This window comes from Mesoplodon mirus, assembly GCF_964341445.2.
Source record: "Mesoplodon mirus genome assembly, chromosome: 9".
Taxonomy (NCBI): domain Eukaryota; kingdom Metazoa; phylum Chordata; class Mammalia; order Artiodactyla; family Ziphiidae; genus Mesoplodon; species Mesoplodon mirus.
In genome coordinates, this window is record NC_138985.1 from 51,146,070 (window position 1) to 51,162,395 (window position 16,326).

Genomic DNA, 16,326 nt, shown 5'->3' on the forward strand with positions numbered 1-16,326 from the left:
TATCAAGCCATGAAAAAACATGGAGAAAAATGTATATTACTAAGTAAAAGAAGCCAATGTGAAAAGGCTACGTACTATGTAATTCCAACTATATGACATTCTGGAAAAGGCAAAAGTATGGAGACAGTAAAAAGATCTGTGACTGCCAGGAGTTTAGGGGGGAGGGAAGGAGGGGCAAATAGGTGGAACACAGGGGATTTTTAGGCAGTGAAACTATCCTCTATGATACTGTAATGGTAGATATATGCTGTCACACATTTTTCAAAACCCACAGAATATACAACATAAAGAGTGAATCCTAATGTAAACTGTGGACATTAGTTAGTAATAATGTATTAATTGTCTCATTAATTGTAACAAATGTACCACACTAATGCAAGATGTTACTAACAGGGGAAACTATTACTATAGCTTCATATATTACAGGGGTGGGCGCAGGAATGAGGGGGCATATGGGGAACTCTGTACTTTCCACTCAATTTTTCTGTAAACCTAAAACTGCTCCAAAAAAGTCTATTAAAAGAAACAAAAAGAAAAAAATTAAACATATTAGCATTTATTATTAGTATAATCACTGCTTTTCAAATTATTATGCAGTTTCCCCAATACAAATTGTACACATACTCCTCTTCAAGGATTCCCCCTATGCTGCTTCAAACACCGGAAAGGCCTCTAAAATATGGTAGCACATGGTAGCATTATACTTTCCTGGCCTCTGAACATTAGGTATAACTATATAATTTGTATGGAGTTAAATGTGTCAATTTCCAGATACTATTTTAAAAGCCATTTTATAATTTGCCTTATTTCCTGCTACAGTGCCTTGGACCACAGATGTTGAAATAAAACTGCCATCAGCTTTGGTCCTCAAGTGACTGTGATGTACAGAGTTGCTCTGTCAACCTGTATTGACATGTTACTTGCGTGAGAAATCAACTTGTGTTAGTTCACTGAAAATCTTGGATTTTTTGTGTGTGCTGCTTAACCTAGCCTATCCTGACTTACATTCCTATCAAATCTAACCTAATTTTCATAATTCCATTCAGATGTCACATTATCCACAATCTTTTTGATTCTTGGATCTGAAAGCAATGTTTCTAGTCTTCTAATTCCCAGTAGTTTATCTGTACCTTCTAATGGCATTTAACACTTTAAATCTTGTATTAACACTTTAAATCCTATAATTATATCCATACATGCCTTATCTATCCTATAGAACATAATTTTTTAAGGGTCAGATTTATGTCTGATTATTTTAGTACATCTCAAGCACCTAGTAGAGTATGTAGCATACCTTTTGAATACTACACAGATTTTTTGCAGTAAAATGAGGTTCCTATTGCAGATTATATTGGTAGGTCCATCAAGAAAAAGAAAATATCTGTATAAATAAAAGTTACTGTTTCTTATCAAATATTGTTTCTCATCAAATGTGCACAAAATATGAAATAGACATTTTATTTCAGATTAGTTTTAAACTCTTAGACAACCACAGTGTTCTTCATTCTGGAGGAGACAGTTTCTTTTTAATTTAAAACTATATCTCTATTCCAAGGAAATTTACTATAATCAATAGGTACTTTTAAATGTTAACAGAAATTCTGACTGATCTAGACAGAAACAATTCTAAGAAAGGATATTATTTTAAACTTGCTGAATAGATATTCTCCTATGTCTCTTATTGTAGGTCTTTTCTGCATATTTGGGTCATGGCTGGCAGAAATTTATGTTTCAGACATCCATCTGTTGTTCACCAAACAGCCTTGGGCATCTAAGGCAAAAACTAGAAGCTGTACCACTTCTACTGCCATTCAGCGAAATGAAAGTTTAAAAAATAATTTCAGGGCTTCCCTGGTGGCACAGTGGTTGAGAGTCCGCCTGCCAATGCAGGGGACATTGGTTCGTGCCCCAGTCCGGGAAGATCCCACATGCTGCGGAGCGGCTGGGCCCGTGAGCCATGCCCGCTGAGCCTGTGCGTACGGAGCCTGTGCTCCGCAACGGGAGAGGCCACAACAGTGAGAGGCCCGTGTACCGCAAAAAAATAAAATAAAAATAAAAAAAATAATAATAATAATTTCAATCACAACAAATAGGAAACAGGCTAGCAGTGAAGAACTACCAGGAGCAATTTTAAATCTATCTCTGAAAAAATTATGTGCAACATTCAGTTTTCTTGTCTTCAAGGAATTATGAAAAATATTCTTCTGCCATAAGAGTTTGCAATCTAGTTGGTAAAAAGAGCCTAGACATAAAAAGATGAACAACAATACAAAGAAACATCTACCAAATGTCAAATGAACAGTCTAGCAAAATGCAAAAGGATTTTAGCGTAGTCCTACAGATTGCTGGGAAAACTAGGTTTTAAGCTGAGCATTCAATTAAACAAACAAACAAGCATGACACCCTGATGATATCTGTAAAAGGGAGAGGAAAGGAAGGAGGGAGGCAGGGAGAGAGACAGAGACAGAGGAAGACCTATCTGGAATATTAGCATGGGGCCAGATTATAGATGGCCTTGAAAGTCAGTGATAAAACTCTGATGTCTGTCTTATAGTAGTGGACAATGAAGAGCTCCTTCTTTGAGTTTTCTAACCTGGAAGGACATGTGAAAAGTGATCTTTCAAAAAGACTGATTTGGAAAACTCTGTAGGAGGGCTTAATGAGAATAGAAACTTAGATTCTGAAGAGAAAGATTTTGGGAATAAAGCACAAAAGTAAGTGATATATTTTTTTCTTCTGAGAAAAGAAATGAGATGGAGGTATTTTGAAAGTAACAAAGGTTGAAGTAGGAAAAGTAACAAGGACTATTTCTAAGGTTGGGAGGAGATAAGATAAGGGTATGGCCCCTTTTTTCTCAGTGGAGATGGTCATCTAGAAAAAACGAGGATGCTGTAAATACAACTGAGACTTGAGGTATGTGGCAAATATCTGAAGTAACTGCTCTAAGAAATCTGATCCAGGAGCTCATAAAAGACAGCAATGAGCCTTGGTTTAACTTAGGAGGCATAAAATTTGTAGTGAACCTAAGTCCATGAATTCCTCCAGTTGTTTCTAGTCAGAAGGAAAAAAAAAATTTGAGATGAAACAACACAGTGGATCCAGAGAAAGTTGAGGAATTATAATAGAGGGCTGTAATGTTTTTTAAAAGTATCCATTAAAATGCCAAATCATAGCTTAAAAGGGGGGAGGGAGGTAAAATCAGGAAGAAGATGATGTCCTGGCATCTTGAGGAAGTGGTGGAAAGTATCTGAAAAGTGGAAGAACTAAGAAAAAAGATGATCTGAGTCACGATTGGGTATTTGACATTTTCACAGTAAAGGACTATTGGGTAGGTGACATTCTACCTCTCATAAACAGTCTAAAATTTCTTTTTTAAAAGATATACACTGATAAAATACTTCAGAAAATATTTTCTTCAAAGCCTCACACACACAAAGATTGGTCTGGTAATTCATCAAAGGAGAAAGAAGCCTGAAGAATGAGGAAATGTGAGACTGAAGAGGATTTCTTTAAAAGAGGTACTCTAGAGGAAGTCCCTATATAAGAGAGTCTTTCTGAAAAGTATTCAAAGTGTTTGTCCCCTAGGAGTTTCAGGGACACAGAGACTGGTTGGAGAGGCTTCTGAAGAGTACTCAGAGAACTTGTCCTCTAGGAGTTTTGAGGGACACAGAGTTGAGCTCGTGATGCATGTATATAGTTGAGCAGCAAAGATGCAGGGGGAATGACTGCTCTTCTGAGCTTACAGGGCAAGGGGTTGCATGTGCTTATGTTAAGACCAATGAGAAAGACACATGAAAGAGAGCAAGACTCTGTTGTCTAGAAAGGGATCTGGGCCAAAGAGGACAGCCTAGTGGGAGTGGGCTGATGCCAATCAGAGAGGAGCCAAAAGGGACTTACGTTCAAAAAATGAGTTACAAGCAACCCACAATAGAACACATCTCTCACTTCAAGGAAACAGCAGGTAGGAAAGCCCTAGCGATGAGAAATCACTAAAAACCCACAGAAGGAAGCAGGGACAAGAGTCAAACTGCAGTATGTGCCCCTTGCAAACTATAGATTTCCCAGTTTGAAGCAGGTCTGAGCTGGTGAGAGGAGAAGCTTTGAACTGGTTGAGAGACTGAAACCTTGATATTAAATTGGACTAGATTTTTGATATTGAAAAAGAAGACTATTAATACCTCAGAAGACTGGAAAACCCATGAGTCACTCAAAAAAAGAAAATCCATCAGAGCTTGTTTAAAGGCACAGGGATGGAAGAATTAAGTTGCTTTCTATGTGCATCTTGTCTTGAATTCAGGAACAAAATTTACTTAGATTGGAATAAAAAAGGAAAATTAGTCGTTTTAAAATAGTAGTCTGGGACTTCCCTGGTGGTCCAGCAGTTAAGACTCCGTGCTCCCAATGCAGGGGGCCCAGGTTACATCCCTGGTCAGGGAAGTAGATCTGGCATGTGGTCTCTTCCGCAATTAAGAGCCCACGTGCCACAACTAAAAGAGCCCGCGTGCCGCAACTAAGGATCTGTGTCCGTGTGCAACTAAGACCCGGCACAGTTAAATAATAAATAAATAAATAAATAAATAAATCTTATTTAAAAAACAGTAATCTGGATAGTCCTTAAAGCATTTAATATAGAGAACAGATAAGACCATTTCTATTGTCTCCTTTTATTTAAATTAATTTTGTTTAAAGGTGTCAGTTTCAGACTGCAGGATTTTTTTTTCCCCTCAAATTGCCGTGGTGAGTTTTTAAAAAAGGCAACTAATTGTATTTGGCCCTATTAGGAAGGTTCCTATCTTAGGGAAGCTTTTTACTGATGAAGGAACACAAATACACTTGATAAATATACAGAATGTCATGTTTCCAAATGCTGCTTTCATTAAGTCTGGGAAAAATGAGGAGGGGAGAAAGAGTAGGAAAGGAGAAAATGTGGGGATTTGGGAACAGCTAAATCATGAAGAAAGAAAGTTTATCTCATAGAAAAAATTAGATTCATGAGTAGTAGAACTCAAAAAGAAGCACTCAAAAAGAAATGGAGGATAAGCTAATATAGTATTTATGCTGTAAACAGGTTAAAGCTTCTACATTGTCATTAAATGTCACAGGGAAAGGGTAGGAAAATGTCTAAATTATATACCTTTGCTTTCTTTAAAAGAAAAAAGAAAGTTTTCTAAAAATATCTACTTCATTCACAATCCTAAGATGACATGAAGTGGGGAAAAACTGATTAATGATAACTAAACTAATGACTGGATGCTGGAATAAAGTTTGAATTGAGGTATTAAGTAATGATTTTTTGTTGGTGTGTGTATGTTGAAACCACTGCATTAAAATAAGAAAATAATGCTGAAACATCCCATGTTCATGACTTGCTTTAGACTATATATCTATGCTTTGGATCTGGTTCGCAAGTATCTGCTAATCTACATTTAAAAAACTGATTTTAGAAACAGAATTTACAGAATACCATTTGTCTTTAGAAGCTGAGAAAATAGTCCAGTCCCTCAGGAACACAAAAGTTAACTGATAAAATGCTTTGATGAAGTTTGAACTTTTCAAAGTGATTCTTAAAAAATTTAACCTCTATAAGCATACTCTAAAGAGTTTTCAAACCAGCGAAGCAGATAATCATTTGTAGCCATTACTGAAGGTACATTTAACAAAAAATCAACTTAACTTCAATGACGATATAACACTACAACATAAACCTTTAAGAAACCTTCAGAGAAAACATTAAAATAGATTGCATCTTAGGTGACCAGAGTTTAAATTTAGCATATGAATATGGTCCAGAGGAAAAAAGAGAACAATATATTAAAGCTAGCTAAAATAATTTGTAGAAGTCTGAAATCACAAAAGAACGTAGATGGCTGAGCTAGGTCACAGGTGGAAATACGGTAGAATAAAAACAGTTACATATATGAATCTTTATCTGTCAAGGAGGAGGGACACTTTTTTTAACTTTTTTACAGGTGAGGTAATAATTTCATACTCTGGTTAACAAAAGAATTAACAAAAGAACTAACCCAAATGAATCTAAACTGCATGATAATTAGTATCTGATCCATTGACAGACAAGGTATTATTTTTGAATAAGAGGATTTTTTACTGCAAAATAATGCTAATACTGAAAAAATATACAAAATCTTCCAGCTTATACATAAAGTGGCTGACACTGCACAAATCAGAATATTCTTAAACTATCTTTGCAAAGAGATTGAATATGTACAGGTTTTCAAAGCTTCACAACTCATCACAAACATTAGACAGTAATATTCGACTCAGCTAAAATACAATGCTTAATACCTAGTTAAAAAAAAATTCACTTCTAGATCCCTTTCCCTCACCTCCCTCCAAGTGCAACAGATTAGATTCTGCTGGGTCCACATAAATCATCTATGTTGTCAAGCAGCAGCTCCCTAAGCACAGACACATACTTCACTGAATTTTATAAAGAAAGGGCCTTGAGGAGTTATAGTCTATCTTTTAATACCTTACAGTAGGATCATCCTTAATCGATTCATTTAAGAATTACCTCCAGGCTTTAGTCTCCTATTCATTAAAAAGACCAAAATAGATCCCACTTAACAATAAAAGTATTTTTCCTTTTCCTATTACTAGTAGTGTTTATTTATAATAGAAAAATTATCTACATGAGTTTCTACATGATGAAAATCTAAAATGGCTTCAGGACAAAAACTAATTTGAGAAGCTCTTGCAACAAGGAATAGAGAATACCTATTTTGATATATGAAAAGTTTCTAAAATACAGGCTCTTGAATCAGGCAGATATGGGTTTGCATCACTGTTGTACCGCTTACTAGCTGTGTAATGTTGAACTTCTTTGAACCTCATTTTCTTTAATCCACAGAGAGGAGATGAAAAACAGTAACTACCATAAAGACTATGGTGAGGATTAAATGAGATTATACATTTTAAGTGCTTAGATAATACTAGGCACATAGAGGTACTCAATAAATGTTAATTACTAATATTATTACTAGTAGTGAGGCAGGAGACAGATGGGCCCCAGGCTGAACAGCTGGAGTTTCTCCCCTGTGGACAGATACTCCAAAACAGCAGGAGCGAGAGAAGAGCTGAGCCCTGCCCAGATAACAGATAAAAGACCACATATTCCTCATTCTCGAAGTCAAGGAGATGTTCCCAACTACACATGCACAGAAGGGCTCCTCAAAGGTCTAAAGGGATGGGGGCGTCACCTCATAGTAAGTGATGTCAGGCTACCCATAGGCCTCTTCACTGGAATCCATCTTGGCTAAGAGATGCGCATGCACACATGGGAGGTTCCTGACATATACCAAATACGGACTCAGAACCAGGCAAATCAAGATGATTGGCCAAAGGAAACCCAGAAGAAATGCCCCATAAAAGTGATTCAAACTACCATGAGGGTGCGACTCACTCCCTCTGAGCCCACCCATGTGTCTATCCACACGTACCCTTTTCCCTCCTAATAAACACTTTACTTGCTTCACTACTTTCCAACTCTGTGTGGAAATTCATTTCTACACAGCTGATGCGCCAGGGCCTGGTCTGTGGCCACTGGTCTAGTGGCTAGGATTCAGCGCTCTCACTGCCGTGGCTTGAATTCAATCTCTGTCTGGAAACGAAAATCCTGCTTCAAGCCGCTGCTGCAGGCCAAAGCCAACTGAGATCAGTAGGGTACTTTCTTATTTTTAAAATGTTCATTTTTTTGACCCAGAAATTACACTGAGAGTATATCTGAGCAAAAGAAGATTGTATAGTACTTAAAAATCTCATTAGAAAAGAGTATTTAACACTATGGAAAATTGTCATATAATGCAGTTATATGAAAAAAAGGTATGTAACAGAATGTATAATATAATTGCAATTTTTAGAGAGTAGGTTGAGATAGAATATACCACTAAAATATGAGCAGAAATATAAATACATTTGGGTGCTATAATTGCAGGTAATTTTAAATATTTTTCTTTATGTTTTTAAAATTTTCCAAATATTCTACAATAACCATGTATTCCATTTCTAAGAAATTAAAAAACATATAATTTCTAAGAAATTAAAAACATGTAATGTATGTAATTTTTTTCTGACTTCAAATTTCTCCAGAAAAGTAGAGTCAGAGAAAAGAAAAAAGGAGAAAAAAAGAGTAAGAAGCATTTTTTAAAGCAATATTTTATATAAAGTATATTAGTTTTATTACACTAAAAATTTGCTATTCTGAAGTATTACTCTCTAGCTTTAAACAAAACTCAAATAGAGTCTGACACCTGTTATATCAATTTAATCATATCTCCACACGAATATCTCCCTTGGAAATCACGTTGTAATGTATTTTCCTAGTTAAGCAAATACTATTTAAGTTTTATAATAAAAGGATACTATTAGATAGTGGAAAGGGCCAACTAAAACTTATTAGTAAATTTATCACTACATTATGTCTTAATTATTAGACTAAAGGATAATATTTTAAAAGGCAGAAAGTCTCTCTCTTGATGAACATGAACTCAGAGAAAGTAGATGGATCATTTAATCTTAAGTCCCAGGTTTTCCTGTAGCAAAACTGGTAGGGTAGTGAGCAGGTATGGATGCTGTCACCTGCAGAGTGAGAAGAGACTGAAAACAGGCCAAAGAAGCTTATCAAAAAAACCAAAAAAAAAAAAAAAAAAAAAAAAACGGTCTGCTAAGAAGGGGGAAAACCAGGAAGAGAACAGGTTCAATGAAGGTAAGGAAGGAGTTTATAAGAAGGAAGACGTTACCAACAGTATCAACAGCCACACCGAAGTAGAAAAAAAGATGAAGCTGAGTAACTGAAGAAGATTGATGGGGACAAACTGAATCTATAGCTCAGAGAAGATCCTTGAGCTGTTGCTGGACAATTCCAGAACTTGGAAAGAAGAAAGGGAATATAGGATATCAGCAATCCAGAAATGCTAAGGTACTGAACCTGAATCACAGGTCACCGACCTACCTTGAACCTGCCTGTGGGGTTGAAAGAAAGTCCTATTAGAGAAGAGTAAAGTCTGAGAGTGATATTCTGTAGTTACAATAAGTGAATACTTCAGTTAGAGACAAAACTATATGTAAGGAATTTAACAGAGATTAGGGTCACAGAAGTGGTTCTTTAATGTTAATAAGCATAATTGTCACCTGTGGTGCTTATAATAATGCTGATTCCTGGGAACCATTCCAGGGATACTAATTTAGCAGATCTTCATGGGCCTTCCAAACTGCCTACTTAACAGAACTACTCTGGACGATCCTAGTGCAGGTGGTATGTAGACTATACTTTGAGGAGAAATCACAGAAATTTGGGCTACGTAGATTGACAAGTGATGAAAATCTCAAACTATGATATAAATCAGAAGATCAAAAAAATTATTTTGATAAATAAAGCACAAGAAGAAATAAAGTGGTGTTCACCTAACCTATTAAAGTTAGTTACAGGTAGTTCATACGGTCCTGTCAAAATAAGAACTGAAGCTAACAATTTAACATAGAACAGAACTGGACTAAGCTGGAGCTATGGGGCAGTGGGAGGATAGTGTGAACCACAGTCTTATAATCTGCCTTACTTAGCATTTTACCAGCAGAAAATATGTTAAGAACAGCATATCTGATATTCCCAGAAAGGGATATTCCACTTTTAAAGTAACATAAAGATAAACAAATAGAGAAATTTATATGTTATGATTAAGGAAGTACATTATTAATGGTTTCTTCCACTGGGAATCAAGGGAGCAGGTGGCAGAGAGAGAGAGGTATGGGGTGTAAAGATAGGGTTCTAAAGAATTTACATGTATAAATCACTACCTTTTAACTCTTACATATAAAGCACATATTGAGATTCTACATTTTTAAAAGAAAGACATTAGTAACATCTGAGAATGAGTACAAATTTCCTTATTTACTTAAGAATGAGGATTTCTCTTGGCACAAATGCTTGTAAGACATACTGAAGGCACATAATCATTTTATGACATTCTGAATGTATTTATACAGTATGCCCTAAGAGCTAATTACCTTAATTTCCAGATTCCACAGGAATGTAAAAGTGCTAACCCGTAACTTCCCACATTTCCATCCTTAAAAGTATTCAAACGTTTATACAATAAAAGGATGTGTTGCTTATATATATGCCTGTTCTCTAAAAGCTATTCATTAGGCTTGATGAATCTTCTGTTATCAAAAACTGTATACACGTTGACAAAGTGAATTCATAAGTTATCTCAAAGCTGTCTTTCGTGGTTCATTACTTTTAAATTTTATTAACTTTTTATTTTCATTTCAGTTTCCAGTTTATAGTTTTCATGACCTTGACACAGAAATAATACCCCTCCTGTCTATGGGAAATTTCTTTGATATTTCTTCACCTATTAAAATATATCTGCAGTTAAAAACAAGTTTCCCTAAAAGGGAACTTTTGCCTGTATCAGTTATGTCTTTTCCTATTAGTCAATACTTGGTAGAGCCAGTGGTTTAAATATAATAGTAAACCTTTACTTTCTAAATATCGTTCCTTCTACTTACAAAATAAACACATTAGTATATGATGAGTGCGATTCACAGAGCACCATAATTCTATTTAATGCGAAATAGTCATTGTCATCAATATAAAAAATACCAACTATTTGCTAATGTTATACAATAAATTTAGAAGAAATACCTTATAGAATAGTATATAATTTTAAAAGTTTGGAGAGCTATAAGTGCCTTAGTTTAAAAATAGATTAAATATAAAAATAGCTTTCAATGCCTCTTAAACTCTAGCAAGAAATTAAAACAAATGGACCTTTTCATGAATGAAAAAGTTAGACATGACCTTACTCTATTTAGTGTGAAACGCTGAAAGAGATACGAACGATTTTTACTTGGTATGTGTGAAGATAAAAAATAAAACACAGAAAACTGTTCTTCAGATTCCTTTTAAAAAACATTTTTTACATTTGAAAAATCAGAACATTATCACTGATTTTGAACTCTCCTCTCTGTGGCTAAAATTACTGCTTATTTATTTTTTTAATTAATTAATTTGTTTTTTAATTTTTTTGTCTGTGTTGTGTCTTAGTTGTTGTGTGTGGGCTTTCTCTAGTTGTGGTGAATGTGGGCTACTCTTCGTTGCACTGTGCGAGCTTCTCATTGTCATGGCTTCTCTTGTGTGGAGCACGGGCTCTAGGCGCGCAGGCTTCAGTGGTTGTTGCTCGCTGGCTCAGTTGCTCTGCCGCCGCATGTGGGATCTTCCCGGGCCAGGGCTCGAACCCGTGTCCCCTGCACTGGCAGGCAGATTCTTAACCACTGCGCCACCAGGGAAGCCCAATGATTGCTTATTTTTAAGAATAAGAAGATGTGTCATTTACTGAGTGCCTCTATTATTCTAAATATTGCCATTAAACCTTTCACAAATGAGCAACCTGAAACTCACTGAAGTGAAGCAACTTGCTGAAAGTCACAAACATTGTAAATGATTAATATCTGAACTCAGTTTGCTTCTTTTTCAAAGCTCATAAAGCTCTTTCCTCTACATCACACTGCATACTTTGACTTTCTGTGCATTTAAAATTACTCAATATTCTTACTCAACAATGCCTCAGATTATAACTCCATAAATTTAATGGCAAATTTTTATGGAAAAAAGAAATATTATTACAAGGAAATAAACTACTTATAGATACACATCCTAATTTGAGAGATGTCAAAAAATGAGTGTCTTAAAATGTAACATAGGGCTTCCCTGGTGGCGCGGTGGTTGAGAGTCCACCTGCCGATGCAGGGGACATGAGTTCGTGCCCTGGTCCGGGAGGATGCCACATGCCGCGGAGCGGCTGCGCCCGTGAGCCATGGCCGCTGAGCCTGCGCGTCCAGAGCCTGTGCTCTGCAACGGGAGAGGCCACAACAGTGAGAGGCCCGCGTACCGCAAAAAATAAAAAATTAAAAATAACATAGCATAACACACTAACTCCTAATCTGTAGTTTCTTATTAACCTTGATAAGATTCTATCAGAAAATCAAGACTAGCATGCTTAAATATATTTGATTTCCGAACTCAATTTCATTAACTGAGTTCATACTTCTAATTTTCTTAGCTTAGATTTAAAGAAGTCTAAGTTTTAGCAAAAGGGTACTTCTTAAACCACAATACATAGGTCAGAAAGACAATTTTTTAAGAGATAAGTAATTCTACAAAATGATGAAATAGTAAAACTAAATGTTAAAATTAGAAGTAACTATCTAACTGTATCTACATCTAGAATACATGAACTCTCACTCTGTTTTCTGAGGCTAGGATTTAAGTCATTCCTATCATTCAGGTGTTACTTTCACAACTCTGGGAATGGGCTTGCTTAATTCAACTAAGACCATCTCTGCAATGAACAATGTCTCTCACACTCACATTACATATGAATACTAAAAATATGTTTACATAAATAATATATTCTACATTCCTTCTTGGTATATTATATAACCCAAAATTAGTATGTCAAATGTTGGGTTAATAAGGTAAAAATATTCTTATTAACTTTTTAAAAGCTGTAATGAAATATCCTTCAGCTTAGCCATCAGGTTTTTAGTAGGTAACTTTTTCTCCAAAATAAAGGTAAAAAGATAAATTTTTTAAACTAAAGGATAGTATGAAGTTAGTGAGCTCTAAAAGGTAGTCCTATATATGGCACCCTACGGTACTTTGATTATTTATCTCAGTTATGATTCAGTTTCTCATCATATGGTATTCCACAGCATGGTTTACAGCATGCTATGTAAACACATCAAGCCCACATGCCATCTGAATTAGAAAATGGCTTGGTTTTCCCAGTTTGTAGAAAGTGTAACTTAAAAGATGATGTAGTCTTTCCAATTTTTCAAAATATTAATACAGAAAACATCTGTATAATTTTAGAGGTTCTAATCATTTTCTTTCTCTATAATTATGCTGAGATATATAAAAACGGACGTCATAAACACTAACAAATTTTATCTGGAGGAAAGAAATCCTGTTTTTGAAAAGATTCTTAAGGAATACCTGACCATGACTTATTGCAGAATACCAGTGTGCTTAATGTGTATTGCACAGTTCCCATGAAAATTACCCTAGGTTAAAGAACTAACAGATCAGTGTAGATTCCAATTCTGTTATAAAGAATAACCATAAACAATCTGTTTTGTTGAAAATTGCGACTTGGTGAAAATATTACCTAGAGACAGGGTTCAGAAACATGACTAGGACAATCAAGTAAACAACTTTTTTGAGCAGGCAATAATGACAAAAAGTTCAGTTCAGTACATAAACGTTCAATTTAAACAAATAACACTATTTTTTTTTAAAGCACAGTAGCATCTATAGTTAGTAGAACTGTTAATGGCTATTACTTTTTACTGAATTCACAAAACACTGTGACTAGTCTCAAAGTACAGCACTCTATTAGAAATTAAGACTTAAAAGACATTTATACAAACAATTTTGCCTGCCAGGAAAAATGCTAGAGTAACCAGCAACAGCCAGACTTGGCCTAGAATAAGGTACAAGATCACGTGGAAGTGTTTGGGCTTTATACCACACACTAGCAAAGATGAAATCTAGAGTTTAAATATTTAACTATAGCCATCATCAAGGATAACCACACCATAGTTTTAATTCTCAGACTTTTCATAAGTCTACAAACTACCAAAGATTTTCCTATGGGATTCTAATTTAGGATACTGTATAAACAACTTTTCTCCAGACTTTACATAACTGTATCAGTAAAAAGGCAAATCAAAAAACTCAGTAAAGCTTGATAAAACATATTGTTATAACCTCTAATGTCACACAAGTCCTAGAAGAATACTGAATTAAGACAGTTAAGTGGTATAAGTTTTACCTGGAAATGACTTATCTGTCAACTGTGCTAAATTAGAAACTTAAAATCTAACCTAATGCCAGATAAAATCCCAGAGGTCAAATGAATAGTTAAAATATTAAAAAGTCCTTTTTTATGGGTCAGTTATATGATTCAAATTTAAAAGAACTTTAAAGGATAATTCATTTTATATTTTTCATAAATCTTCATAATACATAAAACTCACACATTTAATTTCCAGTATCACCAGGTTCAATTAAATGTGCTTGTTTAATGTATTGTGGCAAGATACTCCTTGGAGAGATTGTTCTGTTCAGTTTTTAAAGAGGCAAATCCTCAATGACTATTTTGCTCGATAGTAAATATTTATATAAATCATTTGACACAAGCATTTCAGTTACAGAATTCTAGTTGCTCAATGCAAAAAAAAATTGGAAAAATAGAACAAAAATTTTTAAAAAATCATACTTCCCTACTCAGGGATTTCTAATACAAATGATTATCAAAAAGTACCACACTTGCCTGATCTGGTGTGTCATGCATTTGTAGTGCCAGAAAATCTTCCGTAAGAATTTAGATGAGATTTTCATGCATATGAAGTCAACTTATTACCACTCAAAAAGAGTACTATACTAGAAGGATCAAATAAGAGTGAACCAAATGGAGGTCTCCAAGCTAAGATAGCTCATCTTGTAGTATTCAGACAATGACCTGTCATGTACACCTTTTGGCTTTTCACAAAACAGAACGTGAACAGGGATGAAAAGCTAGAATCATAACTGGCACAGTCACTGTAAAATATATGATGTGTATTTAAATTCTCAGTGGCACCTGTGAATATATATCACTTGGATGATGTCCTTTTAAAAGAAATATTTATAGTAATACCTGTTCATTTAACCATGCCCAAAGAAGTTATCTTCATTTGGGGTGTTTCAGTACACAGAAGATGCTGAGATCTATATCAAGTATACCCTAGAAAAAAGAGAATAGTGAACTGTGCCCTATGTTAATACAGAAAAAGAGGGAGAGTGCTCAGATCAATAAAATTAGAAACAAAAAAGAAGTTACAATGGACAACAGAGAAAGATAAAGGATCATAAAAGACTACTACAAGCAACTATATGCTAATAAAATGGACAAATTCTTAGAAAGGTACAATCTCCCAAGACTGAACCAGGAAGAAATAGAAAATATGAACAGACCAATCACAAGTACTGACATTGAAACCAGGATTAAAGAACTCCCAACAAACAAAAGTCCAGGACTAGATGGTTTCACTGACAAATTCTATCAAACATTTAGAGAAGAGTTAATGCCTATGCTTCTCAAACTATTCCAAAAAAATCTCAGAGGAAGGAACACTCCCAAACTAATTCTATGAGGCCACCACCACCCTGATACCAAAACCAGAAAAAGATACCACACACACAAAAAAAGAAAATTACAGGCCAATATCACTGATGAACGTAGATGCAAAAATCCTCAACAAAATACTAGCAAACCAAATCCAACAATACATTAAAAGGATCATACACCATAATCAAGTGGGATTTATCCCAGGGATGCAATGATTTGTCAATGTCTGCAAATCAATCAGTGTGATATACCACATCAACAAACTTAAGAATAAAAACCACATGACCATCTCAATAAATGCAGAAAAATCTGACAAAATTCAACACCGATTTAGGATAAAAACTCTCCAGGAAGTGGGCATAGAGGAAACATACCTCAACGTAATAAAGGCCATATATGACAAACTACAGGTAACATCATACTCAACAGTGAGAAGTTGAAAGCAGTTTCTCTAAGATCAGGAACAAGACAAGGATTTCCACTCTTGCCACTTTTATTCAACATAGTTTTGGAAGTCCTAGCTATGGCAATCAGAGAAGAAAAAGAAATAAAGGGAATCCAAATTGGAAAAGAAGAAGTAAAACTGTCACTGACTGCAGATGACATGACACTATACACAGAAAATCCTAAAGATGCTACCAGAAAACTACTAGAGCTCATCAATGAATTTGGTACAGTTGCAGGATACAAAATTAACACACAGAAATCTGTTGCATTTCTACACACTAACAACAAAAGATCAGAAAGAGTAATTAAAGAAACAATCCCATTTACAGTCACATCAAAAAATAAAATAGCTAGGAATAAACCTACCAAAGGAAGCAAAAGATCTGTACTACGAAAACTATAAGATGCTGATGAAAGAAATCAAAGATGACACAAACAGATGGAAAGATATACTGTGTTCTTGGGTTGGAAGAATCATTACTACCAAAATGGCTATACTACCCAAGGCAATCTACAGATTCAGTGCAATCCCTATCAAATTACCAATGGCATTTTTCACAGAACTAGAACAAAAAAAATTTTACAATTTGTATGGAAACACAAAAGACCCCAAAGAGACAAGGCAATCTTCAGAAAGAAAAATGGAGCTAGTGGAATCTGGCTACCTGACTGCAGACTATACTACAAA

At 35.0% G+C, this 16,326-nt stretch overlaps 1 protein-coding gene across 2 annotated transcripts in view; it reads right to left on the reverse strand.

The window, feature by feature from the left end:
- The window catches only part of PHF14 (PHD finger protein 14), a 203,148-nt gene that overhangs the window by 46,759 nt on the left and 140,063 nt on the right, over window positions 1–16,326 (reverse strand). The window lies entirely within an intron of this gene.